Source organism: Neodiprion fabricii, chromosome 4 (assembly GCF_021155785.1).
Source record: "Neodiprion fabricii isolate iyNeoFabr1 chromosome 4, iyNeoFabr1.1, whole genome shotgun sequence".
Taxonomy (NCBI): Eukaryota; Metazoa; Arthropoda; class Insecta; order Hymenoptera; family Diprionidae; genus Neodiprion; species Neodiprion fabricii.
The window spans coordinates 41,177,021-41,194,519 of record NC_060242.1 but is presented as its reverse complement, the minus strand read 5'-3'; the positions used below and the strand labels follow the sequence as shown (position 1 = coordinate 41,194,519).

Sequence of the window (17,499 nt, the reverse complement as noted above, 5' to 3'; positions counted from 1 at the left end):
AAAAGGTTATCAAGATCAGTGATGTATGAAGGTCGTTCATTTATACAGCTGCAAGAATTTGGAAGATCGTATTTTGAAAAACCATAACCATTGTTATAAATTTCACGCTCAGAAAAATGTCTGGCAGTTGGAAAACTGTTCACTAAATTCTTGGGTTAACCACGTTAGTTTTTCACTGTATGGAAAACCCAATATTTGTCATAAACAAATTGATTGATCAATGACTTGTTGTTGAAGAAAACAAATCGTTCGTTGATTCCAAGATAGGTGTAATGTTGTATTCCAACGAATGTTTTGTTCGGTCAAATACGGTAATTTCGTAGAATTCGTTTCAAATGTATTTGGTTTTATATCTGACGGCATTATATGTACAAGTAAATAATTTACACGAGCCAAACATCGCATTCTTAACGTAAATAAAACATCCATTCGATTTCGAATGGTTCAATGAATTTCGGTAAAATAAACGCATTAAAACGTAACGTTTCATTCGAGATTAAACGAACAAGTTGTGTTGTACCATAAGAATAAAGAGATGATCGCTCATAATTAAAGGTTGTAAAGTGATAGGAATATCTGCGAATTCTTCCACGTACATGTATAAAGATTCGAAAGTAATAAAGAAAAAGAACTTCAAAAATAAACACCGAATAAAAATGCCGGTGGTATAACTACGTCGACACTTCCGGTTGTAAAATGAAACCACGCGTTAGTTACACTGACGGTAAGCTGCACTTTAGCCGACTTATGGAAGACAGACTTTAGGCTAGTGAGCAGCTCGGCCTATTTGGCAGAAGGCTTACCCAGTCGTCCAGAAATAAACCCTTCGCGGAAGGAGAATACTGAAATAGGTTTGTCGATCGTGTGTTGACTGGTTTGTTTACGCCATTCCTATATTTACTTGTAATGCTCTGCCGGTTTGTAGATACCTACATGCCTAAGTTCAACCCCCGGAAACTGAGAACAGCAATAAAGTCATCGGGCAGACAGAGACAAGCCAGAAAGAAAGTAATAACTTTGCGAAGGTTGGTTTGCTCGAGGAAGTTGATCGTGGTCAAGGCAACTAAAAGGACAAAACGTTTTGAGGAAGTTTCTGTTTCTGTTTCCGATAATATTCTGTCGCAGCTTCAAGCACCAAGTTTAAATATTTTTCTGTAAAAAATCTTCCCAGAGTTTGACATCTGATCAATTTCGGTACACTTTTAAAATAAAGTGTGAATTTGTGACCAGAGTTGGGTGTCGGAAACAGCAGGAACGTTGACTTAATCTAGACTTGACAGATTCGGTGTCAGTAAAGAAGAACAGCCACCACCGATTCTGGTTCTAAAAATAAGCGACTTACTCCGCTCCTGACGTCTATACGGTTCAGATGATAGCATACGGGTTAAACACACCAAGAGGCACTGGATTTAGGGGTTTGAGGGTCAGAGTATCAGCAGCAACTCCAAGAACCCTCCCGATTTCATTACCGATCGAGTCAAGATTCAGATGCGCAAATGACGGCAATTGACCTCTCGAGCCATGGAGAGTGAGTGGAGATTTACGAGTTCGAGACGTTTGGAAAGCGAGGAGGAATCCATTCCCGGCAGAATGGAAGTTCCTGACGATTGCGCGAGGGATGACGTTCGATCGATTAGCCTGACCAAGAAGCTGCGGGTAGATAAAATCAACCTCCTTGACGAATCTAGGAACGACTCTCAAGTGTATCTCTTCTACAGTTGCCACATGTCGATCAGTCGTTGACCCCAATAGTCGACGATTGCTTCGTTTGATTGCTTGGAATGAAAAAAGAGCTATCTGTAAGGAAGCGCCAATTCGAAAAACACAATCATGGTCCGAAATTGTTGCATATAGAAGCTTTTTTTTCTTCCGCAATTCCCTTTCATGTCCTAGCGTTTCACCATCGAATGAACACCCCTGCAATCGCGGCCCTCTAATCTCGGCCTCGAAATACGTCTGGTCGTTTGTCATTTCCTGGTAGGTATCAAGTTTTAGGCGAGGAACACGTCAAAAGGTGAAAATTTGAGTACCTACGGAGAGTAAATCAAGTTTTCAACACCCTGGATGAAATTCGGTCAACCTATTCCGAGGCTAATTCCAGGCGGGCGTTAGCCGATAATTTCCGGCGCTCATCTCGTTAAAAATGAGCGTTAATTAAACGAGCATGTGCCAGCTATTCATGCAAGCGGGGTCACAACAATGCAGGGGAACAGAAGGCTCGACTCGACTGGCGTTGGTATCGGGGCTGCTGACCTACTTCTGGCATCGCATTCAGGGTAATATTAGATCGTATAGATCCAGTATCATCAAGCCATTGAAAATACTCTGGTCAGCGTAGCAGCTGATCCGACTGGTCTAATATTAGAGAAGACAGTGTGACGTGAAACCCGCACGTCGCACTAAAATATAAAACTGAAATCGTCGTGAAATCATCGCCAAGCCTTCGCAATTTTCTGAGGAGTGAAAAATGTTCCAGCTATGTTCTGACCCGTCTATCTCACAGGTTCCTTTGGTGTTTCTCCTCTTCATACTCGGGGCGTGGATTAACCAGTCCAAGAAAAGTAATCGCGGCTTGGTTTTGTTTTTTTCATCTCCATTGCCTGCAACGTTTTAATCTTTCAAGTTTCAGGGCAGAGCCGAGGATCGAGCATGGCGCATTCCGCACGGTGCCTGAAGGGCGTGAAAAATATAAATATACCTACACCGCTCCTTTTCCATCTCGCTCTCCGGGCCACAAGCCTCTCTCTAGCGGCTCTTCTCGCATTTTTCACTTGAGATAAGGCGATAGAAAATTGATTGCGTTTTACGATCCACCAATCCCTTCTCATCCTCCTTCCCATCTACCCCAGAAAGTTCTGCGGGCCTGCGTGTGCTCTGTTCCTAATAACGATTCTCGGGTTGAATCAAGTTCAGTGTGTGGGTTCTTAAAACTTATTTACGATCCTCTTGCGTCATCGTCGTACGTTTCATCGATTACCGAATTACGAGAGAATTGCTCCACCCACCGCGTACTGTTTTACATATTCCTTACTTTTCGACCCGTTCCATCTTTTCGTAGAATGTAATAAACGATGTGCTGCGGTGAGCGATTTACCGCCTGGCGCTTTCAAAAAAATGGCGGTGGATTAAACTAACAGCTTTCGCGTGATCGTGCGGGTGAACGTCTGCTAAAGTGATTTAAAAATATCGTTCGCACTTGTAAATATCTGGTAATTGTTTTGTAAAGAGAGCTTCCTGGATTGTACATTCGTGTGTAAAACCGCTGAAAACTTTTTTTTTCTCTGAAACCATTACCGCGTAAGCTCGCCTTCAAGATTTAGCTATAAGCATATAAACGCCAAGAGGGCGTTCTTCACGGTCTTCGGAATGAATCACAAGTCAGAAAGTATTTTAGTTCGATCGTTGAGTTTATTTAAGTTTTAAGATCGGACGCAGGCATGTAGAATGCAAGGTATTCACGCGGATTTAGAACTAGTTCGCAACGTACGGTTAGGTACTATGCGAGGCATTCCATACCACTGCAACCTGGGTCTGACCCTTGACCTCTTGGATTGGGCCCGCGACTTTGTATATGATTGCTCTCACTTTGGAAGGTACTCATTTTTTTTTTAAAGATTTTTTCGATTCGACTTGTATTTTTTATGGTTTTTTAAAAGGATTTTATTGATCCGACACAGTTCAAAAGTCTGAAAAAATTAAGTGGCGATCATCAATAAAATCGTTTTAAAAAATTATAGAAAATTCAAATAAAGTTCGAAAAATCTAAAGCAAAAAACCGAGTGCTTTTCAAAGTTAGAACAATCATATAAAAAAATCGCAGGCTCAATCCGAGAGGTCAACGGTCAGACCCAGGTCGAAGTGGTATGGAAGGCTCCATACATATACGCTGTAAAAATGCTTAAGGTGGAATTCCCGGACCGATGCATAAGCGGACGAAGCTCTCTGTGAGGTTCTAAAGCGCATTGCGAAGAAGGAGCGGCCCGTGGCTTCTTGTCAGATTGAATTTCTTTTCCATGCAAGGCGTTGAGCGGTAATTACAGTTTCCACTTTCATCTCAGAATCCATTCCAGTATACTTTTCTCCCTGAACTCGTTCTCACCCTACTCGAGAGGGATGTGATTCGCCCAGGTAGATCAGTGCAGTTCAGCTGAGGCAACGGGTACGTATCGTTGGGTTCGTCGAACCGTGACTAACGCAAATTCGAATAATTGCTGTGCTAAGAAGATTAACGAATTAACAGACGGCAAAGACAAACGCAAAATCCGGAAGGCAAATCCTAATCAACTCGGACCAGTAGCTACGCCGAGTCAATCAAGCTGCCGTCGTAATGAACCTCGTGTTTGCACATACTGCCACAATTCCACATATGTATGTCAATTTACTGCGTTCGCGTATGACATGGATGACACTGAGCCCAGACACTGCTCGATCTAGTCATGTTGCTAATGAATCTGCATAACTGCTAGGCAATAAGTTGACTGATAAGCGTAAATTACAGCAAAAATTGTAGTACTTGAGGTTTTTGTAAGGCTCGAGACGCACACTGATCAACTGAAAAGTTACAAACTAAGGTAAGTGTACCAGTTATAGACACATTGAGATCCAATTATTGATACTTTGTTTTTGAAAAATTAAAAGTTGACGGTACAATTTGGGAACTTCTCGACGACTAAAACCAATTGCTGTAGGGTTAGACACTGAAAATTTATTTTTTGGTAATTTTAGAACTAAGGATCAAACAGATGCAACCAAAAAAGATAAATAATTGGGATTGGGTCAATAAGTGGTGCATGTACCTTGGGGGATTTTTGTAGATAGTTATACCTTTTCTCCGATTCAAACTTTGCCAAGACAATGAAATATAATCAGTGAAGGCAAATCCTGTTAGAGGATCGAAAGTTAACCGGGACTGTTATCAATCGGATCGTGGTCCTGGGATAAGTTCTCCTTGATTCATAAATGCGTGGTTTCGTCTCTCTCAATAAGACTTGAACCGTAAGTAGGTTTAGTCTTGGAATTTTTTACTCTCGGGGTGCAAAGTTGAATTCTGCGAATCGAGTATGAGCAAGACTTGATTTCATGCCAACGATATAGTTCGGAGGATCGTTTAACCTAAGCATAGTCACATCTCTACGTGTATGCGAAGAACCTTGCGGCCCTTCTGAAAAATGAATTCCACACTGGGCCTCCTCTTTCTCACAAAAGAAGATAAGACGCAACCGTTAAAGTGTATACATACGAACGTGTACATAATCATCGATAACGCTTATCGAACCAGCTCTACGGCACAGACTATTCACTATTCCATGCGAGTGATCGAACAGGCGATAAAGACGAAGATTGAAAAGTGGTTCGGTTCATGATCTGGACGTACGTATAGTGAAACGCTTTTCAGATATCGGACCATTATATGATCGGAGCTACAAGCAGAAATATGCGCAGATAAACAACCAAGAATTTTACTGTTTCAGAGAAAATTATCCGATATGTCTGCGTCTTCTATGATTTGAACCACTTGATGACACCGGTACGAGAATCACGAGGGTGAAAAGTCAGGTTGTCTAAAGCTTAACTCGGTTTGTTCTCGTCATTTTTACCACATTCAACGAGAAGCATCTCAGGCAACTTTGCACTCTTCTTTAATATATACGCCGTGTACGTATTGTACACAACGGGACGTTGGGTACTGAAGAAGTGTCGAAATCTGCACCGTCAAGGTCACGACAGAATTTTCCCTCTGCATCTGTTCGAGCCGCATGCATATGCCAACTACGCGAATTCAGCATCTGGATGACAACCAGTGTAAACAAAGCAGTCTTGGGTCATAGCCGATGATCGTCAGCACTCCTCGTTATAAGAGAACCAAGGGTAAGTTCTCTTATAACCAGATAGTACTGTAGAAAAATATATTCAATCGATTAGCCTGAGTGAGAATAATGGTGAGGGTCTCCTCTTCGTCGTTTAAATCAATGTCGATGGCCATGCGTCGGATAGTAGGAGAGCCGAATTGATATTGGCTTGGTTCCCGCAAAATTTGAATGGGCAATACGGTCGACGGCCCGTTTCCCTGCAGGGTATACATATTGCATTAGATGCAGAATGCGCGTCTTCCAGCAGTTCAATTCTGATTCTTCCTGTTATTTGCAGAACCGTTACCGTCAGAGCGTCAAAAGCTGCACCGTGTGACGCGTTGGCAAAGCGAGGTACGCGGTTTTTACTCGTTTGCCAAATTGTCGTTAAGGGTGCTATAATTAGATCGGCAATTCACCGTCAACAAAACCTAGACGTTGCGATCAGCGCTGCTCGGTTCTTGGACCACTCCGTGTAACAAGCACCAACGAAGAAAGGTCACTGGCACGATGAGTCAGGCAATTACACATGCACGCTTTGCTGAGAATCCCGGTTAATATTCCTCCAGTTAAACGATCACAAGTTATACCACTTACGCTCGAACGTACAGCTGCTCTCCCGCAGTTTTACGGACCATCAAGTTTCAGGTCGTAGTGGATCGACTATCCCTGAAATACGGATGAGACTTTATCTCCAACGATAAGATATATCCCGATTCAATTCACTATCCGCACCGACTCGCGGCCCGATTCTCCTCGTCATCGAGCTTTGAGCATCACCAGCCGCGCATTTTTCATCCTTACCCTGACGGGGTCACTGCGGCCGGAGAAGAGCTCTGCTGATAAAAATGGGTAAAAAAACGTAGGAAAGTGGAAGAAACACTTCTTCCTGCCTTGTGCTCTTCGTACACGCTTCGTCACCGTTTCCTGTCCTGCCCGTATCTCCTCTTCGGTGAGACGATTGGACTCGAAAGACGTTCATGGTAGGTAATGCAACAATCTGTACCAGACGTTTTACCGAATCAGCGGGAACCTTTCTCCTCGACTTTGCTGCGGTGGCGTGAAAGGACGTCCTTTCTTTCTCCACATGAAGGAGGTAGGGTGAATATTCGGATCCCTTTTATCCCGGCGAGAGTTGATGTCGGGTATCACATATGCCTGGTTACAAGTGTTGTGTCCACACGGAACACAGGTCGAGTTGTCGTGGCGCATTCGGTCTGGGACAAAGCGAGGCTAGCACACCCTCTGTGCAAACGCGGTGCTCCGGAAGATTGCTTTTCCGGATGCCACGAGGGCTCAATAGAATTATAATAACAACAATCACACTCTCAAGCATCATCCAGATACTTTATTCATGGAGGAGTGCGCGTCTCGCCGGTATGTCCGAGACGCGACGGCCAGTTGTTACTCCTCTCTGTGAGAAAAACGTGGCATATGGCTGATGCTGCGTATTAATCTACCTAACAAGCCAACGCCGCCGCCTCGGTGAGGGCGCGGTCGACGTTAAACAATTGTCCGAATCCCCCTCGAAAGAGGTGCTGGCTCTTGCGACGGTTGCTCCGCACGTCGTCCTGCCGCGTTCATTCGATCGTTTAAGTATTGTCGGATTCGGCTGGGACATCGGGGGGAATTCTAATTGGACTATTGTTTTCGAACTGACACTAAATTGTCTCAATGGGCCTTGCAACGCGCTTATCGATTCGGTTGATTCAGTGCAGCAGTTTCTCTCTCTCTCTCGGCTTTTCAGCCCTCCTGCCACTTCCGACTTCACTCCAGCAGAATTCTGCCTCTACAGCTATAACGATATATTGACTATCGACTATCGGCGCGTCTAACGTCAATGACACATAAATTGAGATTCCCTGACATTTCCCGATTTTCCAGACGCGAATAGACATTTTCCAGAACTTGTTTCAACCTAACTTTACTAAAAAAAAAAAAAAAACAAACTCACTTGCTTTTCATGGAAATTAGTTAACAATTAGACGTTAGATAACGTTTTCATTCTGGCGAATGCCCGAATTCCCTGACATTTTCCGGTTCTTTCAGACGCGTGCAAATTTCCTGACAATTTCCGCTTTTCCAGATTTCTGAAAAGTACCTACTCGATTTACCGTTCGTTAGACTAATTGTAGAAAAATAATACTCAAATGTATTTACATGCCTGGCAGAAACATTTCAAATCTCTCTTTATATACTTTATTTTATAACGAATTCATAATTATCATTTTTTCCGACCATGAGGTGGGACGACAATTTGAATGAGGAAGAAGAAAGGGACATCCAGCGACTGCCGAATTATTCATGTATACGTAAAATGTGTATGTAAAATGGTTCTTTGCAGTGGAATAAATTTTCACGACTGAGGACTAAAAAGTGTTTGGTGTTTTTATTTTAATTTTCCCCGAGATTCGCAGAGTGGCTGAACTAAACCCACTCACATCTCTCTTTCACATTCCTTTCATAATTCCTCAGAATTTTGGTGTCAAACTTTTTTTTTCCTTTCCTTACTCTTTCCTCAAGTCAAGTTAAATTTGTGTACCGAAAAAGGAAGGCCGAAAAAAAGGAACAGCAAGTTGGCTGTAAAACGGAACTGGACGTGACTGAAATCGGGGGGTGAAAATTAAGAGCATAGAACGAACCGTAAAGTTGGTACCACTTGCAACGGAACGAATCAATTTACCGAAGGTTTGAAAATACACTCGGTTCTATGAAAGCCCGTTTAAAGTGGCAATGACATATAGAGTTCAATTGTTCACACCGAATAATAGTTTCAGCTGCACCGGCACGAAATTCTCGGCATAAAACCGTTGGGGGAAATAAATCGCAAGACACGAGAGGAAACCGGGGACTTAGAAGCGGGAGTCGAATGGAAGGAGAAAGAAATCCACTCGCGTTAAAGTGATTACCAAATCTTTTGAAAGGCAAGGTAAAACGTATAATATACGAGTATAAAAAGCAAACTTTCTATTAGCTTCAATTTTCCTTCCGTAGGATTCGACTGTTTAATTTTGTTGAATCACAGTTTTCTGATTCGGTTGGTAAAAGCAGCAGGTGATCAGGAATTTCCGGTGCCTCGCAAAATCTGAAGAAGCTTATTTTTATTCAAACTGTTTTAAACTCGGGAAATTCGATGGGGCGAAAAAAGTAAACGTAAAACACGAAATATCCGGGCTGACATTTGGGAGAGAAAACCTCGTACGTCGGGCGAAACGAGGCGAGACGAATTTGCTGGTTCGACGGGACTGTTCGAGGGAGGGAAACTTGAAGGGACCGAATTATTGGATGAAAATCAAGGGTGAAGCCACGGGGCGGCTGGCAAATTGAAATGACGAGAGAGAGAGAGAGAGAGAGAGACACAAGATTCTGTTAGTTCTCCTGCTGCAATCGCCGTCAGAGAAGAAACAGGCGTACGGTTTTTTAAATCTCTATTAAACCTTTTCTTTTTTACAACTTGTAAGAAATAGTCACGCACGTGAGAAAAATGAAGCATTGAATTCGAGAAGATTATTGTATTTTTAGATTATTGCGGTAGGTTGAAAAAAAAGAAAATCAGGATTCAACTCGCATTTTTCCGTTTCCCTCAGAAATGTATATTGAATGTAAAATTAGCGTGAGTCTTAAAAGTCCGCAGTTTATAATTACTCGGATATTTCGCCGCTTACAACGATCTCTTTGCTCGCTTGCTCCGAGAATCGAGGATGTCGATAAGGGCTTGCTGCGCGAACTCAAAGGACGAGTGATGGACGCTGAAGAGATGCTATTTATTGTTGCCGGTACGATTTAGAACCCTCGATAACGGAGGAACTTATTTCGGACGCTTTGCAACGTCGTCGAAGGAAACCGAGATACGTTTTATCAGAACTGAAGTTCCAGAGGCTTCGTAAGGCACGTGTGATTCTTGAAAGCGTGTTTTTTACAGGATAGCGGTAATTGTTTGAAAAAAATCCACTCCCTTTTACTTACTTTACTAATAATATTTATTTCCAGTTTTCTTTTGCATTCGATTTATAATCGATTTGCACGAAGTTAAGAATAAATTGACGAGGAAAGCGATATTCCTTGTTCGAACATCAATACAACATTTTACCAACTCGCAATCAGTTTGTCATTATATTTGTCGCGGATTTCTAACTTTATCAGCACTTTGAAATTTTTCAAAATCAATTATTCAACGAGAATCGGAGTAATATTTATATTTATATAAAATTTGTATTCATTTATGGCATAAAGTTGACAGTTTGAGATTTAATCGTTCATGGATTTTTAGTAATAAAATTAAAATAAAACACATGCATTATCTATAATTCTATATATATCTATTTCTCACAGAGAGAGTCTCGAAGGTAGAAAAATCGTTACGCCGAAGATGCTTCTCGTGAAATATTTATACACACATTTATATACTGCAGGGAGTAAAAGCGTCGGGGATAGACATGATTCTATCAATACTTATAGGTCAGTACCACCGTCGGAAGAAGTGTAGACACATATAATATAATCGATCGCTGTGATAGATCATTAGTAATTCAAACGGTTTCGACGAAAAAGGCGAACGCTGCTACGACTCGTCCGCTCCAAGCTACGCTGTAATCGTTCAAATGAAAACTCAAGGTGTATAGGGAAGAGAAAATCGAACCTACAGTATTTTGCTTAGGAGTGAAGGAATCACCATTTTTTAAAAAATATTCGAACAAAATTTAATACCGAATTTATCCATTCGATTCACCTCATGTTTGACTATGAACCATATTTTAAACCAGATAGCAAATACGATGAATTAGTAAAACTGTGACGTAGGTTTGAATTATACACCTTCGTCAAATTCGATAATATAGAGTGGAAAATTAGCTGATGTCAGTCTTACAAGTCTGATAATTTTTATCTTTACTTGCGATATTTCGGTATCGAACAGTACATGATATATGCAAAATGATACCCTAAAAAAGGCAAGGAGCGAAACGTAACGAGGCTGAAGTTAGTAACGTTAACGTGACGGACCATTGAGAGGAATGATTACTATTTTGCAAGTTTACAGTGGCTCTGAAGTACTCAAGTCTTCAAAATCCTCCCTGCAAGTCTGAAATAACGATTTTTTCCAAAAAGTAGATCACTACGATAACGTCGCAAGCTTCAGCCGCATGAAAAGTAAGCAAGTCAGCAAACAAACATAACAAGCAGACAAAAATAAGCGGGAAGAATGAAAGGAGAAGGAGGAAAAAAGCGTGGAACACAAGTGAGGCACAAGATGGAAGAAAGGAATCGGTCCTCGATTGGCAGTTTGCCACCCTCGCGAAATCGGGATGTGAATTACGACCCCGAGGAGGGAGTCGAAGGGCATGACGTATCGCTGAGCGAAGGCATTCGGATCAGTCAGACCACGGCTACAGCCACAGCCACAATTACTCGCAAATTATCGGCAGGAACAACCCGAGCAGCGAGTCCCCTTTCCTTCCCGTTGCGAATAAAATCCGCTCTCGAGCCTTGGGAAGGTCTCCGAATTGTTTTACCCCCGTGTCCCCGGGGGTCGCAGGCCTGGGTCGAAATCGGAGCGGGTCGTCACCCTTAGCGCTACACGCATCCATCCATCCATCCACGCGCGAGAAAGAAGACCGCGAAATTCCATCGAAGAAATTCGAGGATCGTGAGCTGATTTTTTTTTTTCGTTTTTTTACCCCAGCCTTCATCCGCGCAATCTCCACCTTGCCCCGTGGTTCTTTTTTTTTTTTTTGCCTCATTTTCTTTCACCTTCATTCATTGCCGAATAATGAGAGAAATACATACACTGTGTGATTTTTGACGGACGACAATTTTTGATTTTGCAATTAGTAGTACGATTACAGACTTCAACGTTCACCTTGTTCCATATAATAATCAATTAATTAAACATGGTTGCGAATTGATAGGTGTCTATATACTATATATGTGTATAGTAAAGTTGTTTATATACTCACATTGAAAGGGAAGAGGGTGGTTTATTCCAGTGATAATAAGTAGTAATCTAAGAGTACCGTCGTGAAATAGAAGCCGTCGAAACGAATCGCCGAATTGAAACAAACAATTTTAAGGAAGAAAGAAAGACAGAAAGAAAGAAAGAAACTAACAGCTCCGAGTATCGGGGATCGAGGTTCAAACGAGCGACACTTGTGCCTGCGATGATGATCCACTGACCGGAAACGCGATTATAATTCCACCGAGGAGAGAAGAACCGAACTACCGAGCGGAAAGCAGCCGCGTGCACTGCCGCCGCCGGGTAGAGAGTGAAAAAAAAAGCACCTCACGGTTTTATAATCAATATTAGTCAGGCTAAGATCCGTCTGGTGTCGCTGCCGGTATCGGGAAAATATCGTCTGCTATCGAAGCTCTCCACGAGATGGGTTCCGGGAGAGCGAGCGTCGCCGGTTATACTTGTTCGACGATTAAAAAACTATCCCCGATTCCCTCGAGTCGTTGTTCCCTCCACCGCGATTTTTTTCCTCCATTCTATTCAGTTTTACTCCGTTCTTCCGCCCGAGCCTTTTCCTCCTCGAATCCTTTCCGCGTTTCTCGGGGCGACGCGACGCTGGGTGTGGCGGCCTCGGACTTTAAAAACACACCCGAGTACCGCCGGCGTCCGCCAGAGGCTGATTCCGCGAGGCGCTGGCGACATCTGACACCGGAGCTTTCAACCGACGTCGCCCTTCGACACCTGGTTAAATATTGACCAGCCGGGCGAGACTCGCGCCCTTCGCCACTCGGCCGGGTTCACTTTTCACGACAAAACATGTTCGGACCGGTCGGAGCTTTTCACTCGCTTGCACGCGATTTCTGAAGGTTGCCTCCGCGTGGGGAAACGTCGAGTAGTGAAGGACTGTGCGTGTCGGACGGCCCGTGGAGTGGATACGGTCACAGAGGCGGTTTATTGCAGGGTGTTTAATTATCGATCGAGAGTCAAGGGGGCTGCTGAGTTCGAAGTCACTTCTTCTTTTTCAAATTTTATTTACAACAAATTGTCGTGTGTTCAGTACCTTCGCTGAGAATCGAGTTCATTTACTTTCAACGAACGTATATATTTGGATGCGGGGTAATAAGTGTTTCGTTATTATTATTATCCAATTTTACTTGGGCGAAATCATGATCGATAGAATTTTGTTAATGTTTAGCAAATCGTATTTGGTTCAACTGAAATTTTTTAATACATAATGACGAAAAATTTATTTCCAAATATACGTTTGTTCGCAGTAAATAAACTCTTTTCTCAGTGGACTTCCAATATAAATATATTTGTGTGATACGATAGTTCTTCTGAGAATGCGCAAAAAATAAAGGAAAACATTTAAATAAACAACCAGAGTTAATACATTGATTTTTCATTTCAAGTCACTTTAAAATGGTTAAAAATCTCGCAGACTTGGTTCAATGAACTCTCATGGTAGTTTCTTTCGGAGAGGAAACTATTTTCCACAAATCTATTGAAATACATTTTTTTTTTTTAAACTCGATTCAATTTCACGATGTATTGATCAAAACTAATATTAGTGTCATATTGAAAAATTAAATCATCCACGATACCAAGGTGATGAGAATAAATATTTTGCTGAGATTGTAGAGCATTAGGGTCTTCTAAATAAAGTGAGTAATTGCAAAAAGAAATCTAACAAAAGTATAGAACTATGTTTTTTGTCGTTTTAGAACGAACTTGAAATGACACATGGATATTTAAGCTCTGGTTTATATCATTTTATTGTTTAGTTTTCGTGAATTTTTAGAAAAACCAACGTGGTTTACGAACACGTTATTTTGAAAGATACTCAATGTGCGATTACCTCGTGATGAAATTGATAAAAAATGATTAATTTTAATGCGCCAATATCTTTAAGTAGGAAGAAACAACACCTTATTAATCCTAATTTATCATTGATATTATTGAAGCTCCAATCGTTTTATTTCATAAGTTTACGGGTCTGAATGAAAAACAAAGTAAAAATTACATTTCAGAAAATATTCAGCACAGTCGCCTTTGAAGCTTCCAATATCTCCGGTATCAAAACGTGCAAATCATTTAAACTTTTGCACAATTGATTTGATTATTTTTTCGATCAACATCGGACATTGTCGAAGAAATTTATTTCGGTAAATTCTTTCTTAAGCCACAGAATTTTCCCTACTTACAAGTAAGAATAAACGCTTTTCGAGATGCTTTCGTTTCAGATATGCTGAAATTTAATATATTGAAGTAACAACTTGGCAATTGTTCATGCGAGTTTTTTTTCAAATCTATGTGAAACATGTTTATAACCTACTCCAACATTTCAAAAAATTCAAAATTAACCGTCATATCACGCAAGAAGAATAGTTTGCGATCGAGAATTTGAAAAAATAAATCTCTTCCTAACTAACAATAAGTTGCTTCTACGGCATGTGCTGCAGGACCAGAGTATAAATAATGCTATCGCGTGGAGTCGCGAGAGTAAAAAAAGGGACAAGCAATCCGTGGCACGTGTACATTTACCATATATAACGCACATGCGGTGCGCTGTGAGTAATACAAAAAATTTATAGGTCGCGCATGATAGGCGGCATCCGCATATTTCGACGTATTAAATAAAACCGGGTGCCTAACGTCCATAAATCCGATAAAACGTCGGGATAAGCTTGACAATATTGTCTTGTTTTTAGCCGGTGCGAAAAGACTAGGAGAGAAGAACCGCGGCGCATAGATCATCATGCGAGAAAAGTTTTCATTACGCACACCGACATGTTATATGAATACGCATAGGCAGAGGTACTACGGAGAAAAGTTGTTCTCATAAACAACACACTTTAATCTAGTATAGAAATTTTATCCACATAAACTAAATCTATGAAATTTACAAGTAACAATTTGGTTCAAATCATATTATTCTCATCACTTTCTTCCCTCTCGTCAATTTTTATCACTAAAGAAAAAAAGGTAAAACAGTACGTCTGTAGTGTTGTTCATAACCGATTCCTTTCCGTGCGTAAGATTCGTTGATTTTTCATCTCTCTCTATATTTCGGGGTCGTTGATTCAATTTTACGAAGAGCAATGTTTAATTCGTTTAGTGTTGATCTTGCGATTCTTTCGATCGAACAAATGCTTTCGTTCGGGTATTGTTTCGACTGGACTTTAAGGATGGTGAAAGTAAGCAACTTCACTTTAGACCCGTCGAAATCTGAGATGGTAAGGAAGTCCGCATCCTCCCGAGATACACGCGTGTCACATCGACAGAGCACGCGAAGCGTAGAAAAGCTCAACGAGAGATGGCGGCACGCTGTCATTCATTCATCATCCCTGCAACCGAACACCGGGTCCGGATATTACGCTACTCTGTGCCCCAGGATCTCGGCGACTGGAACGGAAGTCGCGATCCCGCCGCCGAAGCGCGAATGAACGGTTCTGATTGAGCAGGATTCCGGGATTCGAGGAATTCGGGAGTGAAAGGTGATCAAGAGAGCTGAAAAATGCCGAGGAAACTTGAACGCATAGCGGAGATTCCGATGTAGAAAACGATTTTCCTTACCTTCAGACGGTAAGGCGAGACATGGGCTGAGCGATAATGAGCATAAATTTCTTCTCACGGCGAGGGAAATTTAAGCTGCTGCTAGAATTGCAACCGAGCGAATGTACCGTGAATACGTGAAGAATTCTAAGGAGCAGTCGAGCTTCCGATACGGAAAACAATTTTCTTTACCATCAGACGGTAAGGCGAGACACGAACCGATCGATAATGAGCATAAATTTCTTCTCACGTCGAGTGAAATTTGATCTGCCGCCGTAATTGCGAGCACACGAATGTACCGCGAATACACGAAGCTCCTGCATACTAGTAGGGCAGGTTTAGCTCGGTGCCGGAAATTACACGCAAAGTGGTAAATCACGGGGATGATGTTATTGATTGCATCGGCGGGAGACAATTTTGGGCTGGCGGTAACCGAAGCGAGCATAAACGGAAGTGGAAGTGTAAGAGGAGAGTGGCCGTGTGCAGGTTTGAGGAAGAGTTCGAACTTCGGATTCTGTCGTGATTTACATCGCGCGGTGTGTAAACTTCCCACGGGGCGTGATACACAGCCCTGTCAAATCAGCTAGACTTTGACGCGAGATCAGCCCACCGTGATATAACGTATTATGCGGAACGGCCGAAAAACTCACTCGACATTTTTCATCAATATCCGACAAAACCGAGAGCCCAACTTAGTTTTCTTATTCCATACTTGAAATTCCGACGGGTTCTGCCTTCAAGTCGTTTTCACCCGACGCTTCGAACTTTGAGAATTCAAATCAGGCTCTCGGTCAGTCGTGGAAAAACTTGGATAATTCTTTGCGAGACTGAACTTGTAAAGCTCATCCGAAACCGGATGAAATTGTTTGATTCAAATATTGACTTTGGTTCTGGTTAAATATTTTGTATGAAATTCAATTTTCGGGTTTACAAAAGAACGTTCCTCTCTGTTTCTCCTGATTTTCCAAAGGAATTTCAAGTGCCCCTATCATTGATACCGACGATTTCTAGATTTTCCATCCTCAAAGGACGAAATTCCGCGACAAAGCAAAGGCGAGGCGAGGTGACACAGAGGCCAGAGTGCAGGAAGGAATTCATAGCGTTCGGAGGAAGGGATTATCGAGGGGGATGTAAGGGCTCGTGGATGTCGCACGGTATCAATTACCTACCTGAGAGGGGGCGAAATTTAACCCTCGAAACCCTGCAACGACCTCGCTGATTCGAGGGGTTAAGTTAAGCTCATAATAAGTAAGTTCCTACGCGTATACACATGCATATAGGCACGTGTATGTTTTCTTGAAAAATAAAAAAAGTAAGGAAAAAACAAAGGGTAGCCGTAGTTGTTGGTTACACTAAACATTGCGACACTCGACACCCTGCAGACGGCTCGACGACTTATCCCCACTTTTCGTCGCGACGATATCGATAAAATATTCCGATTCCGTTTCACTGACGCGTGTCATTTCATAATTTCTATGACTGGAATGATTGAATAGGTCTGAAGTTGCGTTCGAATTTTCGCTTGGGTCCTAACTCATGGTTCATTACTCGGATGAAATTGAGCGGAAGAAAATGAAGAGGTACGAAATAAAAGAAGCGGGAAAAGTTAATTGGACTAAAAGCACCCCCGCTTTATGCTCTCCGTTATCCCCCGTGTTTGCAAAATTTTGATCATTTTAAGCAAACAATATTTAATATTCCCGCGAAAAACTCGAGAGATTGTGCGAAATTGCTTGGCCGATTTTTTTGAAAATCTGACCAGCTCCGAGTTTGAACGAAGACAATTAAAGTGGGCAAAGTTTCCCGTAATATTGTCAGACAAATAAATTAACATTTCTATAAATAATTCAGGAGCGAGCAGCCCGGGGAAATTCGTTAAAAATGATGAAAATCCGTTTATACGTTCTGTGGGAATGACCGGAGATGATTTTTCGTACCTTAAAACGTCGAGATCCAGCAAAAGCTTGAATTTTAATTTCCGGAGTGATTAAGTACAGCAACTTCCCGTCTTGTCCGAATACAGTTCATAAGCGATAAGTTAACAGGCATGTAAGTTGAGAACGTTGAACGACCGGCTGCAGGAAGTGAAACGGTAATTTTCGAAGTTAATAACCAAGCTTCTTCCGCGGTTTTAGTCCGCGAGGTTTT

At 41.9% G+C, this 17,499-nt stretch overlaps 1 protein-coding gene across 18 annotated transcripts in view; it reads right to left on the bottom strand.

Moving 5' to 3' along the window:
- LOC124180225 overlaps positions 1-17,499 on the bottom strand; it is a 163,008-nt gene that overhangs the window by 65,926 nt on the left and 79,583 nt on the right. The window lies entirely within an intron of this gene.